The following is a 15211-nucleotide window of genomic DNA, read 5'->3' on the forward strand; positions in this document are numbered from 1 at the left end:
AGCTAGAACATAGGAAGTTCCGTTCAACTACACAGAAAAACTTCTTTACGGTGAGGGTGACAGAGCACTGGAACAGGCTGCCCAGGGAGGTTGTGGAGTCCCCTTCTCTGGAGACTTTCAAGACCCGCCTGGATGCAGCCCTGAGGGATGTGCTTTAGGCAATCCTGCTCTAGCAGGGGAGTTGGACTAGATGATCTCTAGAGGTCCCTTCCAACTCTGAAGATTCTGTGATTCTCCGCAAAGCTGCTATTGCTTAATTTGGCTGCTGTTTTATACCTAACGTATTTCTCATTGAAGGGGCTTGAATAAAGTAACGTAGGTTGTTGTTGATAATAGTTTGCATGTGAAGAACTAAAAGTTAGAAACAGCTAATATAGTGCATGCTTTTCACAACAGTAGCCCCCACCTTTCTTCCTAATATTCTTTGTGTTAGTGTTTGTGCAGTGACTATGCTTATAAGGGTTTCTTATCCGCTTAGAGCTGTGTTCTCAAACAGTTAATCTTAGGAAGAAGACGATCCTCCTGTGCGTTTGTTAGAGCTGACATTCACCCTCATAGCTTTAGGCTGGATGGCTTTTCTTTTTTCTCTCTTGAAGTCTGCTAGCGCTTCAAGCGTGTAATCTCGTGTGTGTGTCGGGAGTCGGCATGAAGGGCGACAGCCTGTGCTTCCCTAGCCACAAAACACTGAAGCTTCATCTCATTCCTCAGAGGAAATTTCTTGCTCTGCTCTGAAATGAGAACATATTGGGTCGCTCCAAAAGGCCCTGTCTCTCGTGCTGCTGAAGCAGGGTATGCTTTAGGAAAAAATTCAAGAAAATACCATGATTATAGACTGATCACTTCCTCTGCTATTTCTTTCCAGTTTCCACTGTCTTGAGAATTGTGTGTTTTTATAACATGTCAGTAAAAAGTGAACGCAACCCAATAAGCAAGAGAAACCCCTCTCCAAATATTAGACAGAATTACTGAAAGTACATAATTCCATATTGTAAATACTGTCTTTGATAGAAAAAAACAGACATCACATTTTGTTCTTAAATACTTCAATTGCACAAGCATCTCAGTTCATGCCTAGATCTAACTTCACAGATGATTTATAAGAAATTTCCTCCTTTCAGACAGTGCGTTTCTTATCGATCATTTGACTGTACATTGAAGAAGTGATGATAAATGTTGGAAAGTTTCATATGCATTAATTATTCCATGTAAATGAAAATAATTTGCATAGTTTCTAACTAATTTTCATATTTTTTTTGGTTGAACTCAGCATAAATGTAATCATTATGTACTTACTGTGTGAAAATAGCTTACTTCTTAGGGCTGCATATCCTTACAGATCCTTTATTGTGCTAAAAACTTTGTAATTAGTGTAGTATCAAAGAATAATTGCTTGACTCCTTGCAAAAAAGAGCTAAGCAGCTTACCTTGGTGCTTAGAGACTAAACAGTCTGCCAAACAGACTAAATTGATATTGAACCAAACTGACGTCTTTTGTGGTTGATATTTCTTTCAACTGATCCTAACTGTAAAATCTTTATCAAAGAAAATAACTCCATGATATCTTTCTGACAACCTCTTAATCTCCCTGAGATTCTGGGAGAACTACAGTAAACCAGGCTGTCAGTAACATGCCTTTCATCTTAATATCCTGGAGGTATGTTACATGTTACCCCTTAAAGCAGATGAAGCTTTCACAAGTATACGCTTTGCTTGTGCAGCCCAGGATGCCCCTGCAAACTGGAGTCCTTCCCCGCTCTCTGCCTTTGTGACTGAAGTTGTTTCAAATTGCCGACAGCAGCAAAGGACAAGTGCCTGCAAAATGTACTTTGTTGACCTACAAACCTTGAAGACTGATCATTCCAAAAGATGATGTTCAAAACCAGAACCGTATTAGGTTGTATATCATATTTTCTGTAAGAAAAATAGCTTGAGGCAGCTGGTGAGACCTGAAGACCCTTCTGCTGTTTGAGAATTCAGTTAGAAAAAAATCTTTTAAAAGAAGCAAAGGTTTTGGGTTAAATCTGAATGTTCATTCTTGTACAAAAGTGGACTTCCCTTTTCAGAAAGTCTAGCAATGGGATTTTCAAGCTCTGTGCAAATCAAATTATTTCCAACTCATAAACATTGTCCTCCAGGTAAAAACAAAGATGCTGCTGGAGAAAGGACTTGACTGCAATGAACTTGCTTAATATAATCAGTGCTGTAAGAGGCCCGTTTCTAATACATGGTATTTGGGATTGTATGCAAATAATTGAGAAAGTGATACTTTTCAGGCTGCCTTCTGAGCAGGTGGAAGGCCTGCAAGTATGCCTGTGGCACTGGGTACGAATCAGCAGCATTTCTCTGACAGTCTTACAAAATGCAAAGTGATCCTGTATATTTTACTTTTTAACTAAGTGTATATTTAAGCTTTGAGAAAGGAGGGCTTTGGAAGGGACAGTGTTTCTTGCCAATCAGGAGGGAGGTGCATGGAGGGAAAAATATTATTGTTTCATTTAAGTAAGTAATAATAACAAACTTTCCAGTTTAGTATTTTTATTTTCTCCAAATATGTGTTTCGTCTTTCCATAAAATACTATACTACCACTATTGATACATTTTCCAGATAATACTTTGTCACTCTTAGTGGCTGTAATCTACTGAGGAAGTAGATGTTTATGGTTTTGGAATGTTTTTTATTAAATTTTCACACTACAAACACAGTTTATTACCAACGAATTTATAACACTTAGGTTTTTTTGCAAAATGTTACAATCACAGGCAACTTCATATTTTCCGCTCTAGTAATTCAGGTCAATAAATCCAATTATGTAACTGCAGAAATACAAGATTGTAGCAGAGGAACTAAAAGCAAAGGTTTGAAGACACAATCTCCAGTTTGACATTAATGTAGATGCTGAATCTGGTTGTATGCCTGCATCCCTGTTGTCTAGCAAAGCACTGGAGGGTTTAAACTGAAAAATCTGAGTTTGGAATTGACTTTCTGATTCTGGAAAGGATAAATTGCATTATTAGCTTTATATATCAAATCAGTGAGACTGTTCACCTATAGTGAAAAGGTGTACATCTTTACAGACCCTAGATTGGAGTCTTTAAAAATAGCAATAGGTAAAATTGGCAAAGAAACCTATTTTTGTTGTTTTGAAGCGTGGTTTTGTTGCTGCATTCTATAATTTCTGATGAACGGAATAACAAGACCTTCATGGCAGTTGCTTGAATATCTGTTACAAAATATAGCAGAAGTGACTTCAATTAAGCAAATTACTGAGAGCAATTTATTTTTTACTCATCTACTGATTTTGCAGGGTCCTTGTCCTTCAATACACGAGCGGGTTGGAGAGCCCTGCCCAGCTCAGAATATCCCACTCGGGGATTCCACTCCATTGTACCTATCTCTGAGAGCAGTGGTTGTAAATTTGTATCTCCCTTCCTAGTCACTAGTGGCTGCTTCTGTGTCAGTGGCAAATACGGAGTAATCCGAGTTGGCTCCTTTCATTCAGGTTTTCTTGTGTTTGCTGTGGGCTAAGAGTGTTAATGCTCTACGACACCATTGGCTACCACAGATGGGTTAGTGCCCCATAATGTGATGCTCACAGTATGCGTGGCTTGGCTTAATGATTGCTTACTGAGTGTTTACACGTTTAATTTGCCCAGTGACTTCCATCAGTTTATAATTTACAAGTAGATACTTTTGCAGGAGTTCTGAGGGCTGCTTTACGACATATTTTTATTAATTAATACTAAATCAATTTTAACTTCTATTTTTTTCCTGGCTTAATGAGTATGAACGCTCTGCTGCTGAACACAGCATCAAGTTCCAACCAAAGGATTGAGGTTAGGAAATATAAAGCAGTCTCCTAGGTGTGACATCTGCCTTTCACACCAGGCTGTCTGCTGCTCTTGTTTTGCTTTAAGTAGGTGTGCAGGAACAGCCACACATCAATGCTTATGCTAGTTCTTTAATTTTTCTAGTTAAAGCAAAGATAAACTTAATCTGTCAGATAACTCTGCCCATCTACAAAGGTCACATCCAGAATTCTTCCCCAGTCAGAGGGGATGCAATAGGTCACAATGTACCTTGACAGTTTATAGTGTGTGATCACTTACTCTTCACGGGTGATGGTTGTTTATAATAGCTCTAATTGCTGGACTAATTGAGGATGAGACTTCTGCTTTATTAAAAGGATCAACTCTCAGTGTGGAGGTTTACCAACTTGTATGGTAAACAATCAAGCAATGATAGGCATTAAGGTAAGAAAAAACTTTCAGGGAGAAAAGGTCAATATAGTAGAGATTTCTTCCTACTTTTGCTGGAGCAAAGCATGGTTTCCCAGCAGCTTATAAAGATCTAAAATAAAGTCGTTGATGAAAGAGTAGCAATTTTAAGCTGAGAAGCCCATTTAAGATTTTCTTTGTTTGCAGGATTAAAGAGCAGGAAAACCTAATTGTTGCTGGAAAAAAGTAAAAATAACTTTTTAAAAAAAAAAAATAACTCCCCCAAGAATCACGGAATCTTCAGAGTTGGAAGGGACCTCTAGAGATCATCTAGTCCAACTCCCCTGCTAGAGCAGGATTGCCTAAAGCACATCCCTCAGGGCTGCATCCAGGCGGGTCTTGAAAATCTCCAGAGAAGGGGACTCCACAACCTCCCTGGGCAGCCTGTTCCAGTGCTCTGTCACCCTCACTGTAAAGAAGTTTTTCTGTGTAGTTGAACGGAACTTCCTATGTTCTAGCTTGTGCCCATTGCCCCTTGTCCTGTCGCTGGGAACCATTGAAAAGAGCCTGGCTCCGTCCTCCTTAAACCCACCCTTTAGATACTTGTAAACATTAATCAGGTCCCCCCTCAAGCTTCTCTTCTCCAGGCTAAAGAGTCCCAGCTCTTTCAGCCTTTCCTCATAAGGGAGGTGCTCCAGTCCCATAATCATCTTGGTTGCCCTACGCTGGACTCGCTCCAGTAGTTCCCTGTCCCTCTTGAACTGGGGAGCCCAAAACTGGACACAGTACTCCAGTTGTGGCCTCACCAGTGCAGAGTAGAGGGGGAGAATGACCTCCCTCGACCTACTGGCCACAGTCTTCCCTATGCAGCCCAGGATGCCATTGGCCTTCTTGGCGACAAGGGCACACTGCTGGCTCATGGATAATTTGCTGTCTACCAGGACCCCCAGGTCCTTCTCCTCAGAGCTGCTTCCCAGCATGTCCGCCCCTAACATATACTGGTGTTTGGCATTCTTCCTTTCCAGGTCCAGGACCCTACACTTGCTTTTGTTGAACCTCATTAGGTTCTTCTCTGACCAGCTCTCCAGCCTGTCCAGGTCACGCTGGATGGCAGCACGGCCCTCGGGAGTGTCGTCCACCCCTCCCAGCTTGGTATCATCAGCAAACTTGCTGAGGATACACTCTGTCCCCTCATCTAGGTCATTAATGAATATATTGAACAAAATTGGTCCAAGTATTGACCCCTGAGGGACACCACTGGTTACAGGCCTCCAACTGGACTCTGTGCCGCTGATCACAACCCTCTGAGTTCTGTCACTCAGACAGCTCTCGATCCACCTCACTGTCACCTCGTCTAGCCCATACTTCCTCAGCTTCCTAATGAGGATGTTATGGGGGACAGTGTCAAAAGCCTTGCTAAGGTCAAGGTAGATGACATCTACGGCTCTCCCCTCATCCAGCCAACCTGTTATAACATCATAGAAAGCTATCAGATTGGTCAGGCATGATTTGCCCTTGGTAAATCCATGCTGACCACTTCCAATAACTTCCTGTTCCTCTATGTGTTTGGAGACGACATCCAGAACGAGTCGCTCCATTACCTTCCCAGGGACAGAGGTGAGACTAACCGGCCTGTAGTTCCCTGGGTCCTCCTTCTTGCCTTTTTTGAAGATTGGAGTGATGTCAGCCTTCCTCCAGTCCTCAGGCACCTCTCCTGTTCCCCATGACCTTGCAAAGACAATGGAGAGTGGTCTAGCGATAACATCTGCCAGCTCTCTCAGCACTCGCGGGTGCATCCCGTCAGGGCCCATGGATTTATGAATGTCCAGCTTGGCCAAGTGGTCTCTGACCCGGTCCTCCTCAACTAAGGGAAAATCTTCCTCTCTCCAGACCTTCCCCCTTGCCTCCAGGGTATGGGATGCGTGAGGGACGGCTTTATCAGTGAAGACCGAAGAAAAGAAGGCATTCAGTAACTCTGCCTTCTCTGTGTCTTCCACCACTAGGGCACCCGTCTCATTCATCAGTGGACCTATATTTTCCCCAGTTTTCCTTTTTCTGTTGATATACTGGAAAAATCTCTTCTTGTTGTCTTTAACTGCAGTGGCCAAGCTGAGTTCTGATTGAGCTTTGGCCCTTCTAATCTTCCCCCTGCATAGCTTTGTTATATCGTGATAATCCTCATAAGTTGCTAAGCCCCTTTTCCAGAGAATGTAAGCCTTCCTTTTTTTCCTGAGGTCCAGCCAAAGCTCTCTATTTAGCCAGGCTGGCCTTCTTCCCCGTCGGCTTGTTTTTCGGGACATGGGGATGGCCTTCTCCTGTGCTTCTAAGAGCACCTGCTTGAAGTATGACCAGCTTTCCTGGGCACCTTTGCTCTTCAAAACTGCCTCCCAAGGGACACTCTCAACCATGCTCCTAAACAGGCTAAAGTCTGCCCTTCGGAAATCCAAGGTGGCAGTTTTGCTGGCTCCCCGCCTCCCTCACCAAGAATTGAAAACTCTATCACTTCATGGTCACTCTGCCCAAGACGACCTCCAACCTTTACATCCCCCACAAGACCTTCTCTGTTAACAAACAGTAGGTCCAGTAGGGCACTTCCCCTAGTAGGTTCCTTCACCAGCTGTGTTAGGAAGTTGTCTTCCACACACTCCAGGAACCTCCGGGACTGTTCCCTCTCTGCTGTGTAGTATTCCCAGCGGACATCTGGGAAGTTGAAATCCCCCGCAAGAACAAGGGCAGATATCGCGAGACCTCTGCCAGCGGCTTATAGAATACTTCATCGGTTTCTACATCCTGATTAGGGGGTCTATAACAAACTCCCATCATGATATCTGCCTTGTTGGCCTTCCCCTTGATTTTTATCCATACACACTCAACACTGTCATTCACACTGTTGAGTTCTAGACATTCAAAACCGCCCCTAACATAGAGGGCCACCCCATCACCTCTCTTCCCTTGCCTATCTCTTCTGAAAAGCTGGTAGCCATCAATTACAGCACTCCACTTGTGTGTGTCTTCCCACCACGTTTCCGTGATGGCAACCACATCATAGTTTCCCTGCTGCACAATGGCCTCCAGCTCGTCCTGCTTATTCCCCATGCTGCGTGCATTAGTGTAGATGCACTTCAGTTGGGTTAATTGTCCTGCCACTTTCTTGGGGGGACAGGCCCTGATTTGCACCTGATCATTCTTGGACACTACTGTAGTTACCAAATTATCACTACTCCTTGTGTCTATGCTGCCACATAGACAACAAGAACATTCTATTGTGTTGTTCTTTTCCACATTTGGAAATATATTCAAAATCTGTATACTTTTTTGATGCAAGTTCACATTGATGAACTTGTTGGTATTTGCTTCTGTGTTTAGTTCTCTACTCCTAGTCTCAAAAATAATCTTTCTAGTACCTTTGGTCTCTGATGAGTCTCTCGAGGCAGCAGGAATGCTCTCGCCCTTGTTCTGATCCAATACTTGGCAGTTTCAGTTCTAGAAAGCCAGAAGAAAGATCCCACGCGCACACACAGATTGAGGTACATCAGTGGGGTTTCATGAAATGTCTAGTGAGGTACTAAATGAGATCATTTCTCACTTAATAATTTTATTAGGCATGTGGAAGGAGGGAATGTGTGTCACAGTACAAAATCTTTCAGTGAATGAAAACCAGAAGCTGTATCTGCATTGTAGAGGTAGAAATAAAAATTACTTGCTACCTGGAAGTAGATGGTACGAAATGGTATGGAAATGTATGGAAAGCTTGTGAGGGAGAAAATGATTGTTGGGTAAGAACAATTTAAAGAACTGAAATGATACCTGTGTCAATCTGGGTAAAAACAGAAGATAAAACGTGGGGATTTCTAAGAAAAATATGGAGAAACCGGTAGGTGTAGCCTTAGCACATCATGAGTTTAGATTAGAGCTGGGATTATAGGCAGTTCTGATTCCGCACAGAGAATGCTCTATTCAATTCCAGATTCACAGCAAAAATAATTTACAGAGAATTGAAGAAAGCAAGGCATAAAGTTTGAGGACTCGAAGGAAAGATTGAAAAGGTGCGATGAAAAGCAGAATAGGTATAATATAGTTAATCTAATTGTCAACAAATTAGTTATATGTAAGCACAGATAAAGAACTCAGTTTTTTTCTTAGTGTGACTTACAATGAAGGGGGCAGAAAAGGGGTATCATTAAGACAAACACTGAGGAAAAAAAACTTGTCAGTACATGCTGTTAGTGCTGCTGAGGAGTTTCTCAGTGGAATGTTATCACCTGAAGCATTCAAACTGGAATTGGGAAAGCACTGGGATATATACTGTGAGAAGTGAACCTTTGTTATTGAGAGTGTAGTAGACATAGTTGACACTGGGAAGACAGAGGAAGGCAAGGTGGGGGCCCAAACTCATTTGCTTTAAAATCTGTGGACACACTGTGTTTATTTCAAAGACTTGCATTAGCCTAAGGCAGAACAGTCTGTCCCAAGTGACATACGTGGCTGTGTTACTGGCATAATTGTTTCCATGCTTAGTAAACTGGAAGTGGAGAATGGCCACTGAAGTAGAGTGTCATTTTCTGTTCTCTGGAAGAACAGAGTGCTTGACATAACCATGTCTGATATTTGTGGAAACTGAAGTTGTGCAGTGAGGCGCTGAGGCTTTCTGCATCTGCTCTGAAGAACAGACATGCTGTACTTTACTTTCATTCCTTTTTCAACATTTGTATAACATTGCTCATTTTGTATAAATATTTAAAGTTTTCTGTGGGACTATGTATTTAAAAGAGAATATGATGGCTGCAGTGAAAAGTAACCAGATTATGGTGGAATTGTGTGGGAAGAAACAGGATCAGTACTAGTGTAATTGAAGTCAAAGAGGAGTCTTTAATTGAACGAGGGCTTCAGTATGATTTTGGGAATGATGAATTTAAAATTGAAAAAGAAGTTGGCAGAACATTCATATGACATGTCTGCCTTGGACTGTGACTTTAGGGAAGTTAAATTGTGGTGAATGACAACAGAAATATTGGCTTCTACAAAGAACATGAAAACAAGAATAGCATCTCAAAACTAAGACATCACCTTTGGGGGTGGGAAGGGAGAATTTAGGCATGGAAAAATTGATGGGTGAAGAGCAAATGGTGGCTTCTTGGGTTTTGGGGGTTTTGTTTTGGTTGGGTTTTCTTTGTGTGGTTTGGTTTTTTTGTTGGTTTGGTTTTTTTGGGTTTTGTGGTTTTTGTTTTGTTTTTAGTATTGTAAAAGGGTTGGTTTTGGAAAAGAAAAATACGTTAAACTATAAACTATCTTTCAAGCAGGAAGAAAGGAAGGTGGGTGAGAAGGATTTGAGGGTAGAAGTCAATCGGTTGCAAACATCCTAGATTGGAAGACTGCTCGATTACCCAGTCTCTGTGGGAGCACTGGGCAGCCATCACCCCTGAAAGGGGATGCAGCAGAATCTGACCCTCCTTCCAGAGCAGCCCTTGGTGGTGAAGTGAAGAAGGAAGCGAGAGTGGCTTCCCTGAAACCCTGAGTCCTGTACCCTCCCATGAATTGTGTGGATGCAGCTGGACGGTCGATTAGTACTGTGAGTCTTTAATTTATCATGAGTATTTCCTTAAGACAAAAGTAAAAAATTGGTCAGACTTTTAGACCTCGAAGGACCATTATTTTTATAATTACAGATTTTAAGTTAAAGATCTGAAGATCTTTCTAACACAGGTCACTAAAGGGCGCTCAGTCTGAGAAAAACATACTGGTTTTATCTTTCTGTGTATGTCTGGGTTAAGTATCATTCATTAATGCTAATAAACGAAGCCTCAGTTAGAAAAGCAGCAGAGGCCATTGTCCTTTTCCTTCTCTAATTGAGACTGTCATTTGAAAGCAAGCAATTTTTGTAGTCTCTCTTATATTCAGATGCCTCAGAAAACCTCGAGCTTGTTTTACTAAAATCTATGGAACTGCAGCCACTCTTGAGATTTTGGCTGGAGATTACTCATGTACGTAATGCAAGAAAAGTATTAAATATACTATGCAAATACTGCCTGGATCAAGCTTTCGAAATTGTAGCTGTGAAACTAGTTAATGGGGTTTCGTGCAAGTCTATCAAAACTGAGGTGATTTGGGGCATATCCATAGCAAATTTCAGGAGATTTAAATTGATGTGCCTGTATAATGTAGGTGCCCTAGATTAAGTAAAATCTATTCAGGGAGAGATATTTTCCCCAAATTGTGAAGATCATTAGTTCTTTGGTATATTCAATGCTGTTTCCTTAGGAGTCTGACTGTCTCCTATACAACAAAGCTGGCTTTGTATGCCTTCAGTTGAGTTGTGTGTTCTTATTCCCACCACAAGAAATAAAGCCATGCATAAACCAGGCTCTGGGGCACTAAGAATACTGTCACGATAGGAAAACCTGTAAATATTTTACTTTTTGGTCTGTGTACATGGTACTGTTTTCTATAAACGGATTTTTCCTGTTAACTACCTGCAATTCTTGCTACAAATGAAAGAAAAAGAACAATGTGCTAAGGAAGCTGTGAAACCTCAGACGTGGTATAGGAGGTTCAGGAGAAGGTGTAGCACCTACTATTACTTTCTTATTCCTTTAAATAGATATTAACCTCTCCATGACCCTTATTAAATTAACTGAAGTTTAGAACTAATTTTGCAGCTCAAATTTAGATACCCAACTTGCTGATGGTAGGAAATTGGATGTAATACCTACTTATAAAGTAAACTAGAGACACCGTTCATTTGACCTTGGTTTTAATTAACCCAAGTGTGTTTTGACATACAAGCCTCCCAGGGCATCACACAATATAAAGGACACTGCATAAAAGCTGCTTGCGTTGCATTGGAGCTCAGTGCGGATTTTGAAGCTGATCAGTTATTTTTACCTTAAGGCAACATTGATCTGATTTGTACAAATGTTAGTTGCAATCGCTTAGTGTGCTGAAATCGTAATATACGCGTCAAAGCTAATTAACGGTAGAACTTGCAAAGGCACGTGTTTCTGTTTACTGTATTTTCATTAGACTAACTGTCCTAAAATAATTTCAGAAATATAAAATTAAAGAAAAAAAATAGAAATGGAAATGGCCTAATTAATCTATAAAGAGGGATCTGGTATTGAGGTGGATAAACTTTCCTATTCCTATGAATATCCATATTCCATAAATTCCTACCTCCTTCCTTCTGTTGATGGAGTTATGTGCTTGAGATCCCTCAAGATGTTAGAATGCATTTTCTAATGATTACTCATTAGTGTTGATTACCCTGTACTAATAATGTTCACAGGATTCTTTATTCTTCCTGTCCTTTTAAACGCTAATCAATGTAAAAGGCTCTCCGATCTTATGGTAACTTTCATTTCTGCACACCTCCTCAGTAAATGAAGTAGTCATTGCACATGCTGCATTTTTTTTGTTTTTGAGCTAAGCCTTCTTTGCGAATCATAAACTAATTTTGTGACTGGCACACTCTACATCCTTTGAATTATAAAGGATTAGAGATTTGGAAGCGTGTATTTGGACTCTTCAGGAGTTAGAAAACCAAAAAGACAACAGGAGAAAAAAAAAACCCAAGTAATTGAGACTTTGAAAAACTAAGATTTGTGTATTTTAAGTAAACATTAAACATATGTTAGTGACCTCTAAAGATCTCTAACATCTCTTAATGGATTTACAAGTGTCACAGTCACTTCTAATGATGACTCTTAAGCTTTTAATTAGGTCATCACTTCTGGAAGTTTTACGCAAATCTTAAGTCTTGCAAAAATTATAGCTATAAAAATAGTCATTGCAGGATTGAATTTTAAAGTCTTTGATAGAGTTTATGTAGAAATCATACGTTAAATTTATATTTTTAGTGAGGGTAAGGACTGTGAATGATAGCACTTGGGTGTATTTGCTGCATGTTTTCCCCCTCATCCTTCTCAAGGCAAACCCAGCTCGCTCAGCTCCTTCTTGTATGTCATGTTCTTCTGCTCTTTGAAAACTTTGGCAGCACGACACTGGACTAACTCCTGTACGTCAGCGTCTGAAATAGAAAACAGACAATTGCAAGTTAATGGGATCTAACTGGGACCCCTTCACCAGCAGAGCAAGGGACTGAAACTCTTTTGTCTGCAACATCGTGTTCTCTGGGAGATACTAGAAGGGAGATTGCAAACAAACCGATGCAAAGGGTGGTTTTCATTGTGGACGCACCAGCTATTGGTGCCTTGTCTTGTCTTCTCTGTGCTCCTCCAGGGTGGACATATATTGTAGCTTGTCTGAAGTGTGTATCCATTTGTGTAAAGTAAGAAAATGAGGGGAGTACAAAAGAGATGCTTCAATTCAGTATGTGAGTAAATTGTTCCAGTTTCGTTTTTCAGCCCTTTTAGCGCAGAAGCTTGTCAGTTTTATACCCGTAATGATTTTCATCACAATAATATCATATGTATGCATACATAGATTGTGATAACTGTTTAGGAGGAGAAATAAGTTTCTTTTTCTAAAACAGCTACTACTTATTGGTGTCAACAGTTGAGCTTGGAGGCATTTGGGAACCTCATCTACAGGTGTAAAGAGTGTAGCTCTCTCTTCCCACTTGTGCTAGACCTGCATTGAATATCCTGAATATAAAGACACATTTGTCAGGTAGCAAAATTTCTCGATTAATAGTTGTCATAAAAACACCAAGTTTTTATATTGTGTTGTATTATAGCATGTAACTACTTCAGTCTTTTCTGATTAAGTAAATAAGGTGATTTCTTAGTATTTTAAGTATTTAGTGTCATATGTCACATATTATTAGTGTCAGTGTCTCTACTTCTTGCTTTGAATAAATAGTTCAGAAAAGCACAATTAGAGCAATCTCACAGACTAAGTTATCTGACAGAATGGTTAGTCAGTGTAAATGTGGGAAGGGTGCCCTAAAATTACATATTCATATTACTTTTATCATAGCATATTTTAAGCAATTTATTTAGCTGCAACACGTGAAGCTTGTACTAACCTTAAAAGAGCTAGAAAAAAATTTTAAAAAGACAAACTTACACACAAGAGATCAGCTTTTCAGAGATATGATTGAAATTTCAGCATTCTTGTTCAAAGCGAAATTTCTGAGAAGTGTTTAGTGGTAAGGGCATTGTTTCTCAGCACTTTGAAACTTCGTCCATTTCCACTAAGTGAATGGAGACACAGGACTTTTTTTTTCTTCTTTTGAAAATTCTTCTGAACATCCCATCCAAGATATCAGTGACTAAGTAATTACAACTCTCACAACATACGACTATAGTTATTTGAAAACTGTTTGTCTCTACTTTTATCTACATTTTGCTGAGGAGGGTGTCACTATGTGTTGTGTTAAAGCAGTGCAAAAGGTAGTAATGGTAGTAGGCGACTTACTTGACACCTGCAAAAAACCTCAGTAATTGCTAGTTGAGCCTGAGGTCTCCAGCAGGACCTCATGCCATCGTTGTGATCTGTAAATTATCAGTTACAAATGCATGGAGTTGAATTATTCTCTTGTACTGCTTTGCAGAGATAAGTGTAGAAAACATCAGGAAACAGATCTCAGTTGAGAGGTCAATTCATTTGCATGTGCTTTCTTGTATATGCTCTCTTTTCTCCTATTCATTTGGGGGTGGGGAGATGGATTTTCAGTTTAACTTCCTAATTTGGTTCAGCTTGGTTGTATCCCATCTGGGACTGAATTTTGCAGGCTTAAGCTAGCACTTGAAACTTCAGTCCCTTGAAATCAGAACGACCTCTTTTTGGTGGAATATCACTACCCTGGGAAGTCATGGCTGCAAAAATTGAGAATGACGTTGTCTCTGAAGTAGGTAGGATTAACTGAAAAAGCACTTTTGAGAAACAAGAAGATGCTGCTGAAAGAGGATTGTGCTCGAAGAGGATGCAGCTTCAGGTGGAGCTGATAAGAGGTTGTGGCATGCTCATAGTAAACTCGTGCCAGCTGCTGAAGAAGTCGCAGCAGCTTTGCAGAATGTTTCTGAGCAGGCTGGCATTAGCAGGCAAAATCTTAGAGGAGGCAGAATGTTATACTGACAAATTTTTCCTGGGTGGCTGCAGGGCTCTGCAAAAGCCAACATCCTTCATGTGATGAAGAGTGGGATGCACCCACCCACCTAGCTGTCTTGGGGAAAGAGTCATATGGCTGGGTGAGGATTTCCCTCCCTTTTTTCTTATCTTCCCTTTGATCTTTCCATCTAGAAAGTTAGAGAGCATTGAGAGTAGGTTGTTAGTGATTTATACTTTCATTTGTTCTACCCATCTCCTCCTATGCCACGTTACTCAAATTTTTCTGCTTTTCTTACCTACATTTACTGTTTTGGGATTATAGTTGGGAGTGAGGTTAATTAATATGGAGAGGTGGTGATGCTCTTTTAGAAAACAAAAATATTTGACAGTCTTAATCTCCTGGTACTTGATTGGTGAGGGCACGCAATGTGATCAAATAGATATTTTTTTTTCCCCAGGGTAGAAAGGCTGGGGGTAGTGCAGAGGAGAGAGGAGGACTGGAGAGTACAAATCCACTGTTCTGCCTCTGTGTCTTTCTACTTTCAGGGTAATGAAGAATTTTCCCTGAAATGCCTTTTTTTAACCCATCTTGGCACAAAATTGTATACCTGTCTTCCCTGAATTGTGTGTCTGAATATAATATTTCTGTATTACCCTGTAAACCGGTAATGCATTTTGGAAATTTTGCAAAGTTACCATCTGGATGCTTGTCTGATGTGTGCCTTGTTAGTGATCTTTTGATTAATATGATGTTCCTGCACTGATTAGTGGAACGACAGCTCATGCATCTTCTGTTCTGTGTAATTGCTGCTCCCCCCATCCCTGCCTGTGAACGGTAGGATGCGAGGTGTACAATTTATTGCCACAGGTAGCCTGTGCTGAGTTTGGAGAAAACTGTAATGAGGTAGCCCAGCAAGTGCCATGCTGTCAGTTGCAAAAGACTGTTAGTTATCATCCAAATAGAACTGATTAAAAATGGAAGCTGTTC

The 15211-nt window shown here is 40.6% G+C and overlaps 1 protein-coding gene across 3 annotated transcripts in view; it reads left to right on the forward strand.

Annotated features, from left to right (window-relative positions):
* The window catches only part of CLSTN2 (calsyntenin 2), a 391014-nt gene that overhangs the window by 104186 nt on the left and 271617 nt on the right, over window positions 1-15211 (forward strand). The window contains exon 1 of one of the 3 annotated variants that reach the window (XM_074590211.1): window positions 9015-9784. The exons of the other annotated variants lie outside the window; for them this stretch is intronic. The gene's annotated coding sequence lies outside the window, so the exon portion shown is untranslated. Of the gene's footprint in view, window positions 1-9014; window positions 9785-15211 lie in introns of those variants that run through there. 3 annotated transcript variants of the gene reach the window in all.

Source organism: Larus michahellis, chromosome 6 (assembly GCF_964199755.1).
Source record: "Larus michahellis chromosome 6, bLarMic1.1, whole genome shotgun sequence".
NCBI lineage: Eukaryota > Metazoa > Chordata > Aves > Charadriiformes > Laridae > Larus > Larus michahellis.